We start from the raw sequence: 18841 nt of genomic DNA on the forward strand, positions 1-18841 counted from the left end.
GAAAGAGGGTTGCTCCTCCATTTCTGTGATGCTGGAATAAATATGACATGAAACTGCTTTCTCATGCCTGCTGTATCTGTGCCTAAATCCACAAGATACACATCCATGTGGCCCTCCGAAATGGAACCAAACAGGCCATGGAGATAAGAACACTCAGTAGTTGGGCTTCCTTCTTGTCTCCCTCTGTCTGTCCCCCTCCCTTCCTCCTTCTTTCCTTCCTTCTTTTCTTCATTGTTCATTTGTTGGTTCGTTTGACTGTTGGTTGGTTGGTTGACTGTCATCTTCTTGACACAGTGCCCTAGAATGTAGACCAGGATGGCCTGAAATTCCCTACGTGGACCTCTAACTTATAATCCTCCTGTCTCTGCCTCCAGAGTGCTGGGACAACAGAAGTGTGCCACCACATCCAAATGAGGTTCCTTTTTGCTTCTCTACTCTAAGTAAAACAAATAGATTGAGAAAGCAGCAACTTGGCAAGTGAGTGATAGATTTATCATGTGCAGGTAATGGCACCAGATCAAGGACTGAGTACTGAGAGTTTTGTTGATTAAATTTATTATCATAATTCTGTGCCTGAAGTACTCAATAAGAATGTGTTTGAGGAAAGAGGGCCACTTAGTTTAGTGGGACCCAGCTCTGTGGCATACTAAGTAAAGAGGATTTATAGGACTCCTAATCCTTTAGGCAGGCAGAGAGAGCTTCAGGGATGTCTCTGTACTCCAGGGAGGTACATGTAATTAATGGATAAAAATGTAAGCTAGAGACAGGGACAGTGATGCAGGCTTCTCAGTTCAGCATTCAGGGGGTTGAGGTACGAGCTTCACAAAGCCCTGGCTAGCCTGGGCTATAGAAAGAAACACTTAGACAGACGGAAGGAAGGAAGGAAGGAAGGAAGGAGAAAGAAAGAAAAAGAAGGGAGGGAGGGAAGGAGGGAAGAAAGAAGGGAAGGAAGAAAAAGGACGGAAAAAAGGAAGGACAAAAGGAAGGAAGGAAGGAAGGAAGAAAGAAAGAAAGAAAGAAAGAAAGAAAGAAAGAAAGAAAGAAAGAAAGAAAGGCCAACCACCCAGCTACACAGCAAGCCACAGAGTAAGAAGTAAAGAAAGGTATATAGAATAGAGAAAGCTAAAAGCCCAGAGGCAAAAAGTAGATGGGATAATTTAAGAAAAGCTGCTTAGAAATAAGTCAAGCAAAGGCCGGGCACTCATAAGTAAGAATAAGCCTCCTCTGTGTTATTTATTTGGGATCTGGGTGGTGTGCCTCCAAAAAGTATAAAGAGTTTTAAAAAGTTACAGAGCAAACTGAATGAGGAAAACCTCAGTTTGCTTTTCGATGTCTAGTCCACTGTTAGCAGTGTCTATCTCTGTCACTAGATGTTCTTTTCAATGAAGCCCAGGCTACTCACCCATATGGGCAGCACTGATTCATACTATTAATTCCCAAACTTGGCTAGTAATGAGACTCCTATGGGCATGAACCAAAATGCTAGGCCATAGTTGGACTCATCAGAACCTATAAGAGATGGAAGGGGACTCAATATTTTATAAAATTTTTGAACAATTCCAGAAATAAATATTGGCATTCACTATCTTTATCCTCTAGTAGACTCTAGCAGCATATTTTTTATGAGAGTAGGTCATCTTACTTTAAAAACATTTTATTTATTTATTATGTATAGTGTTCTGTCTGTATGTATGCTTCCTGGCCAGAAGAGGGTACCAGATCTCATTACAGATGGCTGTGAGCCACCATGTGGTTGCTGAGAATTGAACTCAGTACCTCTGGAAGAGCAGTCAGTGCTCTTAACCTCTGAGCCATCTCTCCAGCCCCCTAGCAGCACATTTTAATAAACGCTTTGGTCAATGTCTTGGTAAGGGTTTCTATTGCTGAGAAGAGACACCATGACCATGGCAACTCTTATAAAGGAGAACACTTAATTGGGGTGGCTTGCAGTTTCAGAGGTTCAGTCCATTATCATCATGTCAAGAAGCATGGTGGCATTTGGGCAGACATGGTGCTGGAGAAGGAGCTGAGAGTTCTACATCTTGATCCATAGGCAACAAGAAGTAAACTATGCCCCCACACTGGGCATAGCTTATCTCATATAAGACATCAAAGCCTGACCCACAGTGACATACTTCCTCCAACAAGGGCACAATTACTCCAACAAGGCCACACCTCCTACAGGCCAAGCATTCAAACATGGAAGTCTATGGGGGCCATACCTATTCAAACCAGCACAGACAATGATTTCTTTTTGGGATTCTATATAGAATCTGTAGTTGTCAAATTCCTCACTTTGAGATGTTTCTAGTAAAAAGTCCAATACACAAAAGAGCCCACAACCCAATATAAATAATGTATCCATCTCAAAACTAGGTTCAGCATTTCATCTCGGGCCTTGGGACCCATAAGGCTTTTGCTCTGGCAGGTTCTTGCTCTGGGGTTACCTATCACAAAGTGTAGATGCTTTTAAAACTACAATCCTTACTTATTCCATGTGCAATTAGAGCCCAGGAGAAGGGATATATCTTTGCTCTGTCATTTAATCTGAGGCACACGATCACTTTCAGGTTAGTTCAAGTGAGATGTGGGTGTTGGCACTTCCTGAGAGGTCAGTCAGCACTCTGTGACTGAACTGTGGGTCCCATCTGTGGGTATCACTGTGGATGTTGGCATTGCCTGGAAGTTCAGCCAGCACTCTAGGCCTGACCGTGGGTCCCACCTATGGCTATCACTGTGAGTTTTAGCACTGCTTAGAAATTCAGCCAACAGGTTTCTCAGGAAACTGGGAGTCAACCTACCTCAGGATCCAGCAATTCCACTCCTAGGAATATACCCAAGAGATGCCCAATCATACTATAAAAGCACTTGTCCAACTATGTTCATAGCAGCACTATTTGTAATAGCTAGAACCTGGAAACAACCTAGGTGCTCCTCAATAGAAGAATGGATAAAGAAGGTGTGGAACATGTACACTTTAGAGTTCTACTCGGTGGTATAAAACAATGACATCTTGAATTTTGCATGCAAATGGATGGCAATAGAAAACACTTTACTGAGTGAGATAACCCAGACCCAAAAAGATGAATATGGTATGTACTCATTCATAAGGAGATTCTAGCCATAAACAAAGGACATTGAGCCTATAATTTGTGGTCTTTAAGAAGCTAAATAAGAAGATGAATACAAAGAAAACCATTTATTTATCCTCCTGGCTATTGGAAGTAGACAATATCGCCAGGCAAAAGTTGGGAGCATGGGGGTGGGGTGGAGTGGGGGTAGGGGAGATGGGAAGAGAGAAGGGAAAGGGGAGGATTGGGGAGAGCTTAGGGGAATGGGATGGTTGAGATGGAGGATGGGTAGATATGGGAGCAGGAAAGAAGATATCTTAATTAAGGGAGCCATTTTAGGGTTGGCAAGAAACTTGGCTCTAGAAGGGTTCCCAGGTGTCCAAGGAGATGCCCCCAGCTAGATCCTTGGGCAGCAGAGGAGAGGGTGCCTGAACTGGCCTTATCCCATAGCCACATTGATGAATATCTTGCATATCACCATAGAACCTTCATCCGGCAATGGATGGAGATAGAGACAGAGGCTCATATTGGAGCACTGGACTGAGGTCCCAAGGTCCAGATGAAGAGCAGAAGGAGGGAGAACATGGGCAAGGAAGTCAGGTCCACGAGGGGTGCATTCACCCACTGAGACAGTGTGACTGATCTAATGGGAGCTCCCCAAGGCCTGAGGGATTGGGACTGAATGAGCATGTGATGAGACCGAATTCTCTGAATGTGGCTGACAATGAGGGCTGACAGAGAGGCCATTGATAATGGCATTGGGTTTTGATTCTACTGCATGTACTGTTTTTTTGGGAGCCTAGTCTGTTTGGATGTACACCTTCCTAGACCTGGATGGAGTGGGAAGGGCCTTGGACTTCCCACAGGGCAGGGAACCCTGACTTCTCTTAGGACTGGAGAGGGAGGGGGAGGAGGAATGGGGGAATGGGAGGGAAATGGGAGGAGGGGAGGTGGAAATTTTTAATAAATATATAATTAAATGAAGAAAAACAGAAATTCAGTCAACCAAAAAAAGAAATCCTATATGCCAGCTAATAAGTTTAATTATGGTTCCCTGTTAATTTTGGTGTATTTAAACATTTAATGTAATTAACATGAGCTATTCACCTTAAATTTGAAGTATTTCTCATTAATGACTTAAAGGATTTTACTATAAATGCCTATTTAGTTAGATGCAGTTTCCAACTGAATTGCCATGTCCTGAATGATGGCTATCAAACCAACCATTATATCGCAGGTGACAAGCACAATTCAAATCGTTTACTTGAACTAAATTTTTAAATTACGAAGCATTTGACATTCGCAGTACGAAAGTATCACTTATGCATGATCAACTCTTTACCGTTGGTGTTCTCAAAATCAATTTTAATTTTAAAAAGTTCAACAATTCAATAACCATAGCAAACATTCAATGGAACTTGTGGTAAGTCAATATGGCTAAACAATATTTAGAAAGAATATAAAAATAATTTGGGTATTAACAATTTTAAAGTCCATTCAAAACACATTTAGATTATTTGTGAGTTTCTTTATAAAGACAATGTAACCCTGATTTCATTCATGTAGATGTTATTGAGGTATATTAAAATATCCAATTTACATAGTCAATATATTTTATGTACAATATATTTTACTCTTCCCTTGATTTTGTGTCATCTTTTATTTCTCAATTATATGTTCAAATGAAAATTATCAAAATCAATATAATTACATTAAAATATTCTTTATGGTCTGGGAGCTCCTTGACAAGCAAGGGCACCTGATCTCAATAGCAGAAGATACATCCAGGAGGTGAGTGAGTCCCTGACCCCGCAGCAGCAGCCTGGGGGCCAGGGAGCAGAGCACAGCCTCTCCTCAACATCCTAAACTTCCTGGTCTACCAGCTGGGGCTACTCTCCCTGGCTACTGCCTCTCTCTTCCTACCACACCCAGCTTGCATCCAGAAAAACCATCCCTTCTTCCTCCCCTCTTCGGGTTCATAATATCTCCAGCTCAGCCTGATGGGGCACTGGGACCAGGTAGGGAGTGCAACTGGCAGGTGAGAGTTTCTTTGTTTCAATAGCCTGCCTGCAGCAAGGTAGGCCCTTTGTCTGGGAGCTCCTTGGCAATCAAGGACACCTGATCCTGTAAAAGAAGATCCATAGAGGAGCATTCAGAAGAAGAGATGGGCAGGCATCAATGCAAGAATTTCTCCAACAATCTGAAAATCAATATGAAATCAGCAGAACCCAGCAATATTACAACAGGAGAATTTGAAAACCTCAATCAAGAAGTAGAAAACCTTGACTTTTTGAAAGTGATAGAGGCCCTTAAACAGGAGGTGAAAAACTTCCTTAAAGAAATGGATGAGAAGAATAACAAAAAGTTTGAAGAATTGAGTAAACCTGTAAATGATATCCTAGGAAACCAAGGGAAAGCAATCAAACAGATAATAGAACAGTTCAAGACTTGAAAACTGAAATGGAGGCAAGGAAGAAAACACAAACCAAGGCCCGGCAGGATATGGAAAATTTAGGAAAATGAATAGAGACGACAGTAACAAGCATAACCAACAGAATACAAGAGATAGAAGAAAGAATATCAGATTCTGAAGATTCCATAGAGAAAATAAAAGCAATGATCAAAGATATCAGCAAATCAAACAAATTCTCATTACAAAACATTCAGGAAATCTGGGACAAAATAAAAAGACCAAACCTATGAATAATAGGGGTAGAAGAAGGAGAAGAAGTACAGCTCAACGGTGCAGAAAATATATTTAATAAAATTATAGAAGAAAACTTTCCCAATCTAAAGAAAGATATTACTATGAAGGTCCAGAACACCAAATAAACTGTATCAGAAAAAAAAAAAAAACATGCCCTAGCCATATAATAATCAAAACACAAAACAGACAGAATAAAGAAAGAATATTGAGAGCTGCAAAGGAAAAAGGTCAAGTAACTTATAAAGGTAAACCTATCAGACTTACACCTGACTTAACTATGGAAACCATGAAAGCCAGAAGGTCCTGAATAGATGTACTACAGAAACTAAAAGACCATGGATGCAAGCCCAGACTACTATACCCAGCCAAGCTTACATTCACTATCAATGGAAAAAACAAAATTTTCCAGGATAAAACAAATGTAAACAATATGTAGCCAAAAATCCAGCCTTACAGAAAGTAATAGAAGGAAAATCACAAACCAAGGAGACCAACAATGCCCACAATAACTCATACATCTAGCGACCGTACAGCAGCACATCTAAAAGAACGGAGATACACAATCTCTACTACTAAAAAAAAAAAAAATGACGACCAGAGTCAACAACCACTGGTCATTAATATCACTTAATATCAATGGACACAATTCACCTATAAAAAGGCACAGGTTAAGAGATTGGATACGAAATAAGGATCCAACATTCTGCTATTTACAAGAAACACACCTCAACCACAAAGACAGACATCTACTCAGAGTAAAGGGTTGGGAAAAGGTTTATCAACTGAATAAACATAAGAAACAAGCAGATGTGGCAATATTAATTTGTAACAAGTTTGATTTCAAACTAAAATCAATCAGAAGAAATAGAAAGGGACATTTTATACTCATGACAGGAAAAGTCCATCAGATGAAGTCTCAATCCTGAATATCTATGTCCCTAATATAAAAGCACCCACTTATGTAAAAGAAACACTTCTAGAACTCAAGGCAGCCATCAAACCAAACACACTAATAGTAGGAGACTTCAACACTCCTCTCTCACCAATGGACAGGTCAATCAGAGAGAAACCTAACAGGGAATTAAAAGACTTAATGGAGGTAATGAACCAAATGGACTTAACAGACATCTATAGAGCATTCCACCCAAGTAGAAAAGAATATACCTTCTTCTTTGTGGCTCATGGAACCTTCTCAAAAAGTGACCACATACTCGGAAACAAAGCAAACTTCTACAGCTACAAAAAATATTAATAACCACCTGTGTCTTATCAGATCACCATGGATTAAAATTAGAATTCAACAACAATGCTACCCCCAGAAAGCCTACAAACTCATGGAAACTACACAGTCAACTACTGAACCACACCTGGGTCAAGGTAGAAATAAAGAAAGAAATTAAAGTCTTTCTTGAATTTAATGAAAATAAAGACATAACATACTCAAACCTATGGGACACTATGAAAGCAGTGCCCACTTAAAGAAAACGGAGAAAGCACTCATTGCAGACTTAACAGCACACCTGAAAGCTCTAGAAAAAAACAAAAGCAGACACATTTAGGAGGAGTAGAAGACTGGAAATAATCAAACTGAGGGCAGAAATCAACAAAAGAGAAACACAGAAAAGAATCCAAAGAATCAATGAAACAAAAAGCTGGTTCTTGGAGAAAATCAACAAGACTGACAAACGCCTATCAGAACTAATCAAACAGCAGAAAGAGAACACACAAATTAATAAGATCAGAAATGAAAAGGAGGACATAACCACAGACACAGAGGAAATTCAGAGAATCATTAGATCTTACTACAAAAAGACTGTATACCACAAAATTGGAATATGTAAAAGAAATGAACATTTTTTTTGGATAAGTACCATATACCAAAGTTAAACCAGGACCAGGTAGACAATCTAAATAGTCCTGTTAGTCACAAAGAAATAAAATCTGTTATCTAAAACCTCCCCACCAAAAAAAGCCCAGGACCTGATGGTTTCAATGCAGAATTCTACCAAAATTTCCAAGAAGACCTAATACCTATACTCCTTAATGTATTTCATGATATAGAAACAGAAGAGACATTGCCAAATTCCTTTTATGAAGCTACAGTTACCCTGATACCTAAAGACACAAAGACTCAACCAAGAAAGAAAATTACAGGGCAATCTCACTCATGAATATTGATATAAAAATTCTCAATATAATAGTGGTAAACCGAATCCAAGAACACATTAGAAAAATTATCCACAGCGATCAAGTAGGCTTTAACCCAGAGATGCAGGGCTGGTTCAACATACGAAAATCTATCAATGTAATCCATCATATAAATAAACTGAAGGAAAAAAAACCATATGGTCATCTCATTAGATGCTGAAAAAGCATTTGACAAAATTCAGCACCCTTTTATGATAAAGGTCTTGGAGAGATTAGGGATACAAGGGTCATTCCTAAATATAATAAAAGCTATTTACAGCAAGCCGACAGCTAACATCAAATTAAACGGAGAGAAACTCAAGGCTATCCCACTAAATTCAGGAACACAACAAGGCTGTCCACTCTCTGCTTATCTCTTCAATATAGTGCTTGAACTTCTAGCAATAGCAATAAGACAACATAAGGGAATCAAGGGGATTCAATTCGGAAGGGAAGAAGTTAAACTTTCATTATTTGCAGATGATATGATAGTATACATAAGCGACCCCAAAAACTAAACCAAAGAACTCCTACAGCTGATAAACTCCTTCAGTAACGTGGCAGGTTACAAGATCAACTCCAAAAAATCAGTCGCCCTCCAATACACAAAGGATGAGGAAGCAGAGAGGGAAATCAGAGAAGTATCACCTTTCACAATAGCCACAAATAGCATAAGATATCTGGGAGTATCTCTAACCAAGGAAGTGAAGGATTTATTTGACAAGAACTTTAAGTCTTTGAAGAAAGAAATTGAAGAGGATACCAGAAAATGGAAGGATCTCCCCTGCTCGTGGATTGGGAGGATCAACATAGTAAAAATGGCAATTCTACCAAAAGCAATCTATAGATTCAATGCAATCCCAATCAAGGTCCCATTAAAATTCTTCACAGAGATTGAGAGGACAATAATCAACTTTATATGGAAAAACAAGAAACCCAGGATAGCCAAAAAAATCTTATACAATAAAGGTTCTTCTGGAGGCATTACCATTCCTGACTTCAAACTCTATTACAAAGCTACAGTATTGAAAACAGCTTGGTATTGGCATAAAAACAGAGAAGTTGACCAATGGAATCGTATAGAAGACCCGGATCTTAAACCACAAACCTATGAACACCTGATTTTTGATAAAGGAGCCAAAAGTACACAATGGACGAAAGAGGGCATCTTCAACAAATGGTGCTGGCATAACTGGATGTCAACCTGTAGAAGAATGAAAGTAGATCCATATCTATTACCATGCACAAAACTCAAGTCCAAATGGATTAAAGACCTCAATATTAATTTGAACACATTGAGCTTGATAGAGGAGAAAGTGGGAAGTACTCTACAACAAATGGGCACAGGGAACAGTTTCCTACGCATAACCCCAGCTGCACAGACTTTAAGGGCAACATTGAATAAATGGGACCTCCTGAAGCTGAGCAGCTTCTGTAAAGCAAAGGACATTGTCACTAAGACACAAAGGCAGCCTACTGACTGGGAAAAGATCTTCACCAACCCTGCAACTGAAAAAGGTCTGATCTCTAAAATATATAAGGACCTCAAGAGACTAGATGGTAAAATGCCAATTAACCCAATTAAAAAATGGGGCGCTGAACTGAACAGAGAATTCTCAACAGAAGAAGTTAGAATGGCCAAAAGACACTTAAGGTCATGCTCAACCTCCCTAGCTATCAGGGAAATGCAAATCAAAACAACTTTGAGATATCATCTTACACCTGTCAGATTGGCTAAAATCCAAAACACCAATGATAACCTTTGCTGGAGAGGTTGTGGGGTAAGGGGTACACTCATCCATTGCTGGTGGGAATGCAAACTTGTGCAACCACTTTGGAAAGCAGTGTGGCAGTTTCTCAGGAAATTCGGGATCAACCTACCCCAGGACCCAGCAATTCCACTATTGGGAATCTACCCAAGAGATGCCCAATCATACAACAAAAGCATATGCTCATCTATGTTCATAGCAGCATTATTTGTAATAGCCAGATCCTGGAAACAACCTAGATGCCCTTCAGTGGAAGAATGGATGAAGAAACTGTGGAATATATACATGCTAGAATACTACTCAGCGGTAAAAAACAATGACATCTTGAATTTTGCAGGCAAATGGATGGAAATAGAAAACACTATTCTGAGTGAGGTAACCCAGACCCAAAAAGATGAACATGGGATGTACTCACTCATAATCGGTTTCTAGCCATAATTAAAGGACATCGAGCCTATAAATTTGGGATCCTTGAGAAGATAATAAGAAGGTGAACTCCCAAAAAAAGATATAGTAATCCTCCTGGATATTGGAAGTAGACACGATCGCCAGGCAAAATTGGGAACTTGAGGGTTGGGCGAGACTGGGCCAAGGGAAGATGGGGAGAGAAAAGTGTGAAGGGGAGAACGGGGGGAGCTCGGAGGAATGGGGTGCTTGGGATATAGGAAGGGTGGATATGAGAGCATGGAAGCATATATCTTAATTTAAGGAGCTACCTGAGGGTTGTCAAGAGACTTGACCCTGGAGGGGTTCCCAGGTTTCCAGGGAGACGCCCCCAGTTAGTTCCTTGGGCAGCTGAGGAGAGGGAGCCTGAAAAGGCCAGTTCCTATAGCCATACTGATGAATTACTTGCATATCACCATAGAACGTCCACCTGACGATAGATGAAGAAAATGACAGAGCCCCACATTGGAGCACCGGACTGAGCTCCCAGGTCCTGATGAGGAGCAGAAGGAGAGAGAACATGAGAAAGAAAGTCAGGACCGTGAGGGATCCTCCACCTAGCGACAGATAGGCAAGGTGACTGAGCCCCACATTGGAGCACTGGACTGAGCTCCCAAGGTCCTGATGAGGAGCAGAAGGAGCGAGAACATGAGGGAGAAAGTCAGGAACGTGAGGGGTGCGTTCACTCATGGAGACGGTGGGACAGAACTAATGGGAGATCACCAACTCCAGTTGGAATGGGACTGATGGATCATGCGACCAAACCCATCTCTCTGAATGTGGCCAACAGCGGGGGCTGACTGAGAAGCAAAGGACAATGGCTCTGGGCTCTGATTCTTCTGCATGGACGGGCTCTGTGGGAGCCTTCTCAGCTTGGTCGATCACCTTCCTGGACCTGGGGGGAGTTGGGAGGACCTTGGTCTTAGCATAGAGTGGGGAACCCTGATGGCTCCTTGGCCTTGAGAGGGAGGGAGGGGAGGTATGGGCGGAGGGGAGGGGAGAGAAGAGGGAGGAGGAGGGGAGGAGGGGGGAGGAGGAGGGAAGGAGATGGAAATTTTTAAATATAAAAAAAATAAACCATGAGAAAACAAAGAGAAAAAAAAAAGAAATAACATTTTTTTGGATAAGTACCATATACCAAAGTTAAACCAGGACCAGGTGAACAATCTAAATAGTCCTGTTAGTCACAAAGAAATAAAATCTGTTATCTAAAACCTCCCCACCAAAAAAAGCCCAGGACCTGATGGTTTCAATGCAGAATTCTACCAAAACTTCCAAGAAGACCTAATACCTATACTCCTTAATGTATTTCATGATATAGAAACAGAAGAGACATTGCCAAATTCCTTTTATGAAGCTACAGTTACCCTGATACCTAAACCACACAAAGATTCAACCAAGAAAGAAAATTACAGGGCAATCTCACTCATGAATATTGATATAAAAATTCTCAATATAATAGTGGTAAACCGAATCCAAGAACACATTAGAAAAATTATCCACAGCGATCAAGTAGGCTTTAACCCAGAGATGCAGGGCTGGTTCAACATATGAAAATCTATCAATGTAATCCATCATGTAAATAAACTGGAGGTAAGAAAAGACATATGATCATATAATTAGATGCTGAAAAAATTATTTGACAAAATTCAACACCCCTTTATGATAAATGTCTTGAAAAGGCTAGGGATACATGGGTCATTCGTAAATATAATAAAGGCTATTTACAGCAAGCCAACAGCTCACATCAAATTAAACGGAGAGAAACTCAGGGCCATCCCACTAAATTCAGGAACACGGCAAGGCTATCCACTCTCTCCTTACCACTTCAATATAGTGCTTGAAGTTCTAGCAATAGCAATAAGACAACATAAGGCAATCAAGGAAATTCAAAGTGAAAAGGAAGAAGTTAAACTTTCATTATTTGCAGATGATATGATAGTGTACATAGCGACCCGAAAAACTCCACCAAAGAACTCCTACAGCTGATAAACACTTTAGTAACATGTTAGGACACAAGATCTACTCCAAAAAATCAGTTGGCCTCCTATACACAAAGGATAAGGAAGCAGAGGGAAATTAGAGAAGTATCACCTTTCACGATAGCCACAAATAGCATAAAATATCTTGGAGTAACTCTAACCAAGGAAGTGAAGGATTTATTTGACGAGAACTTTAAGCCTTTGAAGAAAGAAATTGAAGAGGATACCAGAAAATGGAAGGATCTCCCTTGCTCTTGGATTGGGAGGATCAACATAGTAAAAATGGCAATTCTACCGAAAGCAATCTATAGATTCAATGCAATTCCCATCAAGGTCTCATCAAAATTCTTCACAGATATTAAGAGGACAATACTCAAATTTATATGGAAAAACAAGAAACCCAGGATAGCCAAAACAATCTTATACAATACAGGAACTTCTGGAGACATTATCATCCCTGACTTCAAACTCCATTACAGAGCTACAGTATTGAAAACAGCTTGGTATTGGCATAAAAACAGAGAAGTCGACCAATGGAATCGAATAGAAGACCCGGATTTTAAACCATAAACCTATGAACACCTGATTTTTGATAAAGTAGCCAAAAGTACACAATGGAAGAAAGAGGGCATCTTCAACAAATGGTGCTGCCATAACTGGATGTCAACCGGTAGAATAATGAATGTAGATCCATATGTATCCCCATGCACAAAACTCAAGTCCAAATGGTTGAAATACCTCACTGTTAATCTGAACACACTGAGACTGATAGAGGAGAAAGTGGGAAGTACTCTATAACAAATGGGCACAGGAGAACGTTTCCTACGTATAACCCCAGCAGCACAGACATTAAGGGCATCATTGAATAAATGGGACCTCCTGAAGCTGAGCAGCTTCTGTAAAGCAAAGGACACTGTCATTAAGACACAATGGCAGCCTACTGACTGGGAAAAGGTCTTCACCAACCCTGCAACTGACAAAGGTCTGATCTCCAAAATATATAAGGAATTCAAGAGACTAGACTTTAAAATGCTAATTAACCCAATTAAAAAATGGGACGCTGAACTGAACAGAGAATTTTCAACAGAAGAAGTTCAAATGGCCAAATTCACTTAAGGTCATGCTCAAACTCCTTAGTGATCAGGGAAATGCAAGTCAAAACAACTTTGAGATACCATCTTATACCTGTCAGATTGGCTAAAATCAAAAACACCAATGATAGCCTTTGCTGGAAAGGTTGTGGAGTAAGGGGTACTCTCACCCATTGCTGGTGGGAATGCACACTTGTGCAACCACTTTGGAAAGCAGTGTGGCTGTTTCTCAGGAAATTCGGGATCAACCTACCCCAGGACCCAGCAATTCCACTCTTGGGAATATAACCAAGAGATTCCCAATCATACTACAAAAGCAATTGTTCAACTATGTTCATAGCAGCATTATTTGTAATAGACAGATCCTGGAAACAACCTAGATGCCCTTCAGTGGAAGAATGGATGATCAAAGTGTGGAATATATACATATTAGAGTACTACTCGGCGGTAAAAAACAATGACATATTGAATTTTGCATGCAAATGGATGGAAATAGAAAACACTATTCTGAGTGAGGTAACCCAGACCCAAAAATATGAACATAGGATGTATTCACTCATAATTGCTTTCTAGCAATAAATAATGGAAATCGAGCGTATAATTCATGATCCTGGAGAAGATAATAAGAAGGTGAATGCCAAGAAAAACATATAGTTATCCTCCTGGATATTGGAAGTAGACAAGATTGCTGGGGAAAAATGGGAACTTGGGGGCGGGGTGGGATGGAGGCAAGGGGAGATGGGGTGAGAAAGGTATGAAGGGTAGGACAGGGAGAGCTTGGGGAATGGAATGGTTGGCATATAGGAAGGGTAGATAAGGGATCAGGGAAGCATATATCTTAATTAAGGGAGCCAATTTAAGGTTGTCAAGAGACTTGACTCTAGAGGATTCCCAGGCATCCAGGGAGATGCCCCCAGCTACTTCCTTGGGCAGCTGAGGAGAGGGGGGCAGAAAAGACCAGATCCTATAGCCATAGTGATGAATATCTTGCATATCACCATAGAACCTTCATCTGGAGATGGATGGAGATAGAGACAGAGCCCCACATTGGAGCACCAGACTCAGCTCCCCAGGTCCAAATGAGGAGCAGAAGGAGGCAGAACATGAGCAAGGAAGTCAGGACTGCGAGGGGTGCACCCACCTACCAAGATGGTGGGGCTGATCTAATCAGAGCTCACCAAGGCCAGCTGGACTGGGACTGAAAAGCAGGGGATAAAACCGGACTCTCTGAACATGGCAGACAATGAGGGCTGCTGAGAAGCCAAGTACAATGGCACTGGATTTTGGTCCTACTACACATACTGGCTTTGGCGGGGTGGGGTGGCTAGCCTGTTTGGATGCTCACCTTCCTAGACCTGGATGGAGCGGGGAGGAAATTGGACTTCCCACAGGGCAGGGAACCCTTACTGCTCTTTGGGCAAGAGAGGGAAGGGGTTGAGGGGGAAGGGGGAGGTAAATGGGAGGCGGGGAGGAGGCAGAAATTTTTAATAATAATAATAAATAAATAAATATCATTTATTATGCTATATCCCTCTTCATCTCTGAAACTCATGGAATAAGAAAACAATTTCTCAGGGCTTGAGTAGCTTTTTAGGAGCATAATACAATCCACCTGAACAGCAAAAATTAACTATGGAAAATTTGAAGGTGGTACTAATCAACCTTTCTAATTGACTAATATTCATCCTAAACTGGCTTCTGTGTTTCCCAGTTACTGTTATATTCATAATATCCATTTTATGAATATTTAATTCTAACTATTTTATTGTGGTATATATGAAAAGAAGAACTTCTTATAGAAAATTGACTACTATTCCATTATCATGACTCTATAGAAAGAGTTTTAGAAATTTAATCTTATAAGATGGCTTAACAGCAGAAATGACACAATAAGGCTTTGAATGTTTAGATTATCATTTGGACTTTACTTACTTAGAGATTTTCCAGCAGGGTCTACAATTCCATTGTAAAACTATGTGACAATTTCCCAAATTTGAAGACTTTCAGAAAAGATCAAGCAAAAGAACAAAATTAATTCACAGCTATGACTTACCTATAAAATATAAGATATGAGTAAACATTTCATTATGTGGCTCTGGAAGCAATTCATTCACCTAACATGATTGATGTAGAAGAAAATGCTAATGTTTAATACAGGGATAGTAGCACAATAGAGGAAGTGATATGCTGTATATAAGACAGTTATTTATCAATCTATAGAAATCGGTGACTGAAAGACAGATAGCTTGCTTTCTCCCTTTTTCTTCATTACTCTTGATATTTCTGAGATATCCTGCTGGCCAAAAAAGCAATGTTTAGAGGTTGTCACTGTTATTATCAACATATTTACTTAAATTTTGAACCTATACTGTCAAAGCCTTAATGGTTTCAGTTTGCATCTGTTTCAGGTTGTAAGGAAGTTCTCAACACTAAATGAAATAATGGAAGTGCTCAGTGTGATGTCCGTATTTCAGAATGCTGGTTCGATTGGTTTTAAATTATCATAATAATTCTTTTTTGAAACCTTTGGCTTAGCATTCATTATACATGTGAATGGTGCTATTTTAATCTTGTGTGATTTCATTCTAGTCAATTTAAAAGTTTCTAATGGGAACCCTGGGGCTACAGTCTACTTAGCAAACTATAAACAACACATATAACATTGGAAGTTCAGGGGGAAATAATACCCAGCAACAGCTCTTAGAGAAGTTTTCATTTTAGAATATCATAAAAAAATCTATTCATCTGTTTTTTCTTTTTATTCAGCCTCATTTCTCTAACCTCCTTTCCAGAAAACAAATGTAAAGGCATCCATCGTCAATTTGACCTCTGTTAACATATACAGTTAGTGTCTCTAATTGCAGTGGTTAATCATTGTCAACCTGATTAGTTTCAGAGCTACTTACGTGTTGATGAAGCACACTTTAGTGAGTATGCATGAAAGTGTTTCTATAGCTTAATCTGAGGATAAAATACATATCTCAAATTGGTCTGCAGAGACACTGGAGACTCTGAACAAATTGAAAGTGAGAAAGCTAGAAAAGTCCATACAGTGCTAACAATGCCATTTCTATTTCCTGATAGGCCATAATGTGAAGAGTTCTGCTTTATGTGGTGATCCGAACACTCTAAAAATATGAGCCAAAATAAAATTTTACTATCTTAGGTTATAAAAGAATTAACATAAAAATACTTTATTGATTTTGATATTTCTACTTATCTGGTCTAGGATTCATGTGTATCTACTGGGAGTGATGTGGGAGAGTCTTCTGTTTGTGTTGATTTCTTTCGTTAATAAAGAAACTGCTTTGGCTCATTTAATAGGCCAGCCCTTAGGTGGGTGGAATAGACAGAACAGAAAGAAGGAAGCGAGGTAGATGGCTCAGACAATTGCCCCACCTATCCTCTCTGGGACAGTCGTCATTAAGTCAGCCACCAGGTCAGATGTGCTGAATCTTTCCCGGTATGTGGTGCTGCACAGATTATTAGAAATGGGTTAAAGTAAAATGTGAGAATTAGCTATTAAGAGGCTGGAACTAAAGGGCCAGGCAGTGTTTAAATGAATATAGTTTGTGTGTTGTTATTTCAGGTGTAAAGCTAACCATGCGAGAGCCAGGCAGGAAAAAAGCAGTCCCGCAGCTCCACACTATACTGGGAGTACTTAAATACACACACACACACACACACACACACACACACACACACACACACACACACACACACACATATATATTATCATCTAAGTGTTCAAAAGGACTAGCTTCTGTAGAAAGGAATCTTCTTTCCTGGACCTATCCCATCATGACAATAAACTAAGACAGGCATGTTGCTATGATGGTAGCAGGAGTCAAGGAGAGGAAACAAAAATCAAAACTAGAGACAGTGTGGAAAGTCACCATTCAAAACTTTTTTTTCATGGTTTATTTATTTAAAAAGAAATCCATATCCTCCCCTCCTCCTCCTTTTCCCTCACCTCCCCTCCACCTATACCCCTCCCTCCCTTTCCAGGCCAAGGAGCCATCAGGGTTCCTTACACTATGTAAAGTCCAAGGTCCTCCCAACTCCCCCCAGGTCCAGGAAGGTGATCAACCAAGCTGACGAGGCTCCCACAGAGCCTTTCCAGGCAGAAGAATTAAAGCCCAGCACCATTGTCCTTGGCTTCTCAGTCAGCCTCCACTGTCGGCCACATTCAGAGAGTTCAGTTTGGTCGCATGTTCCATCAGTCCCATTCCAACTGAAGTTGGTGATCTCCCATTAGATCTGTCCCACCGTCTCCATGGGTGAAAGCACCCCTCACAATCCTGACTTACTTTCTCATGTTCGCTCTCCTTCTGCTAATCATCAGGACCTTGAAAGCTCAGTCGGGTTCTCCAATGTGGGGCTCAGTCATTTTCTTCATCCATCGCCAGGTGGAGGTTCTTCTTATTATCTTCTCAAGGATCCCGAATTATAGGCTCCATGTCCTTTAATTTTGGCTAGAAACCGATTATGAGTGAGTACATCCCATGTTGATCTTTTTGGGTCTGGATTACCTCAATCAGAATAGTGTTTTCTATTTCCATCCATTTGCATGCAAAATTCAAGATGTCATTGTTTTTTCTGGCTCAGTAGTCTTCTAACATGTATATATTCCACAGTTTCTTCATCCATTCTTCCACTGAAGGGCATCTAGGTTGTTTCCAGGATCTGGCTATTACAAATAATGCTGCTATGAACATAGTTGAGCAGATGCTTTTGTAGTATGATTGGGCATCTCTTGGGAAAATTCCCAAGAGAGGAATGGGTCCTGTGGTAGGTTGATCCTGAATTTCCTGAGAAGCCACCACACTGCTTTCCAAAGTGGTTGCACAAGTGTGCATTCCCACCATCAATGGATGAGTGTACCCCTTAATTCACAACCTCTCCAGCAAAAGTTCTCATTGGTGTTTTTGATTTTAGCCAATCTCACAGGTGTAAGATGGTATCTCAAAGTTGTTTTGATTTGCATTTCCCTGATCACTAAGGAGTTTGAGCATGACCTTCAGTGTCTTTTGGCCATTTGAACTTCTTCTGTAGAGAATTCTCTGTTCAGTTCAGCGCCCCATTTTTTAATTGGGTTAATTAGCATTTTAAAGTCTAGTCTCTTGAGGTCCTTGTATATTTTAGAGATCAGACCTTTGTCAGTTGCAGGGTTGGTGAAGATCTTTTCCCAGTCAGTAGGCTGCCATTGTGTCTTAGTGACAGTGTCCTTTGCTTTACAGAAGCTGCTCAGCTTCAGGAGGTCCCATTTATTCAATGTTGCCCTTAATGTCTGTGCTGCTGGGGTTATATGTAGGAAACAGTCTCCTGTGCCCATTTGTTGTAGAGTACTTCCCACTTTCTCCTCTATCAAGCTCAGTGAGTTCAGATTAATATTGAGAACTTTATTCCATTTGGACTTGAGTTTTGTGCATGGGGATACATATGGATCTACATTCATTATTCTACCAGTTGACATCCAGTTATGGCAGCACCATTTTTTGAAGATGCCCTCTTTCTTCCACTGTGTACTTTTGGCTCCTTTATCAAAAATCAGGTGTTCATAGGTTTGTGGGTTAAGATCTGGGTCTTC

The sequence above is a fragment of the Arvicola amphibius genome, chromosome X (assembly GCF_903992535.2).
Source record: "Arvicola amphibius chromosome X, mArvAmp1.2, whole genome shotgun sequence".
NCBI lineage: Eukaryota > Metazoa > Chordata > Mammalia > Rodentia > Cricetidae > Arvicola > Arvicola amphibius.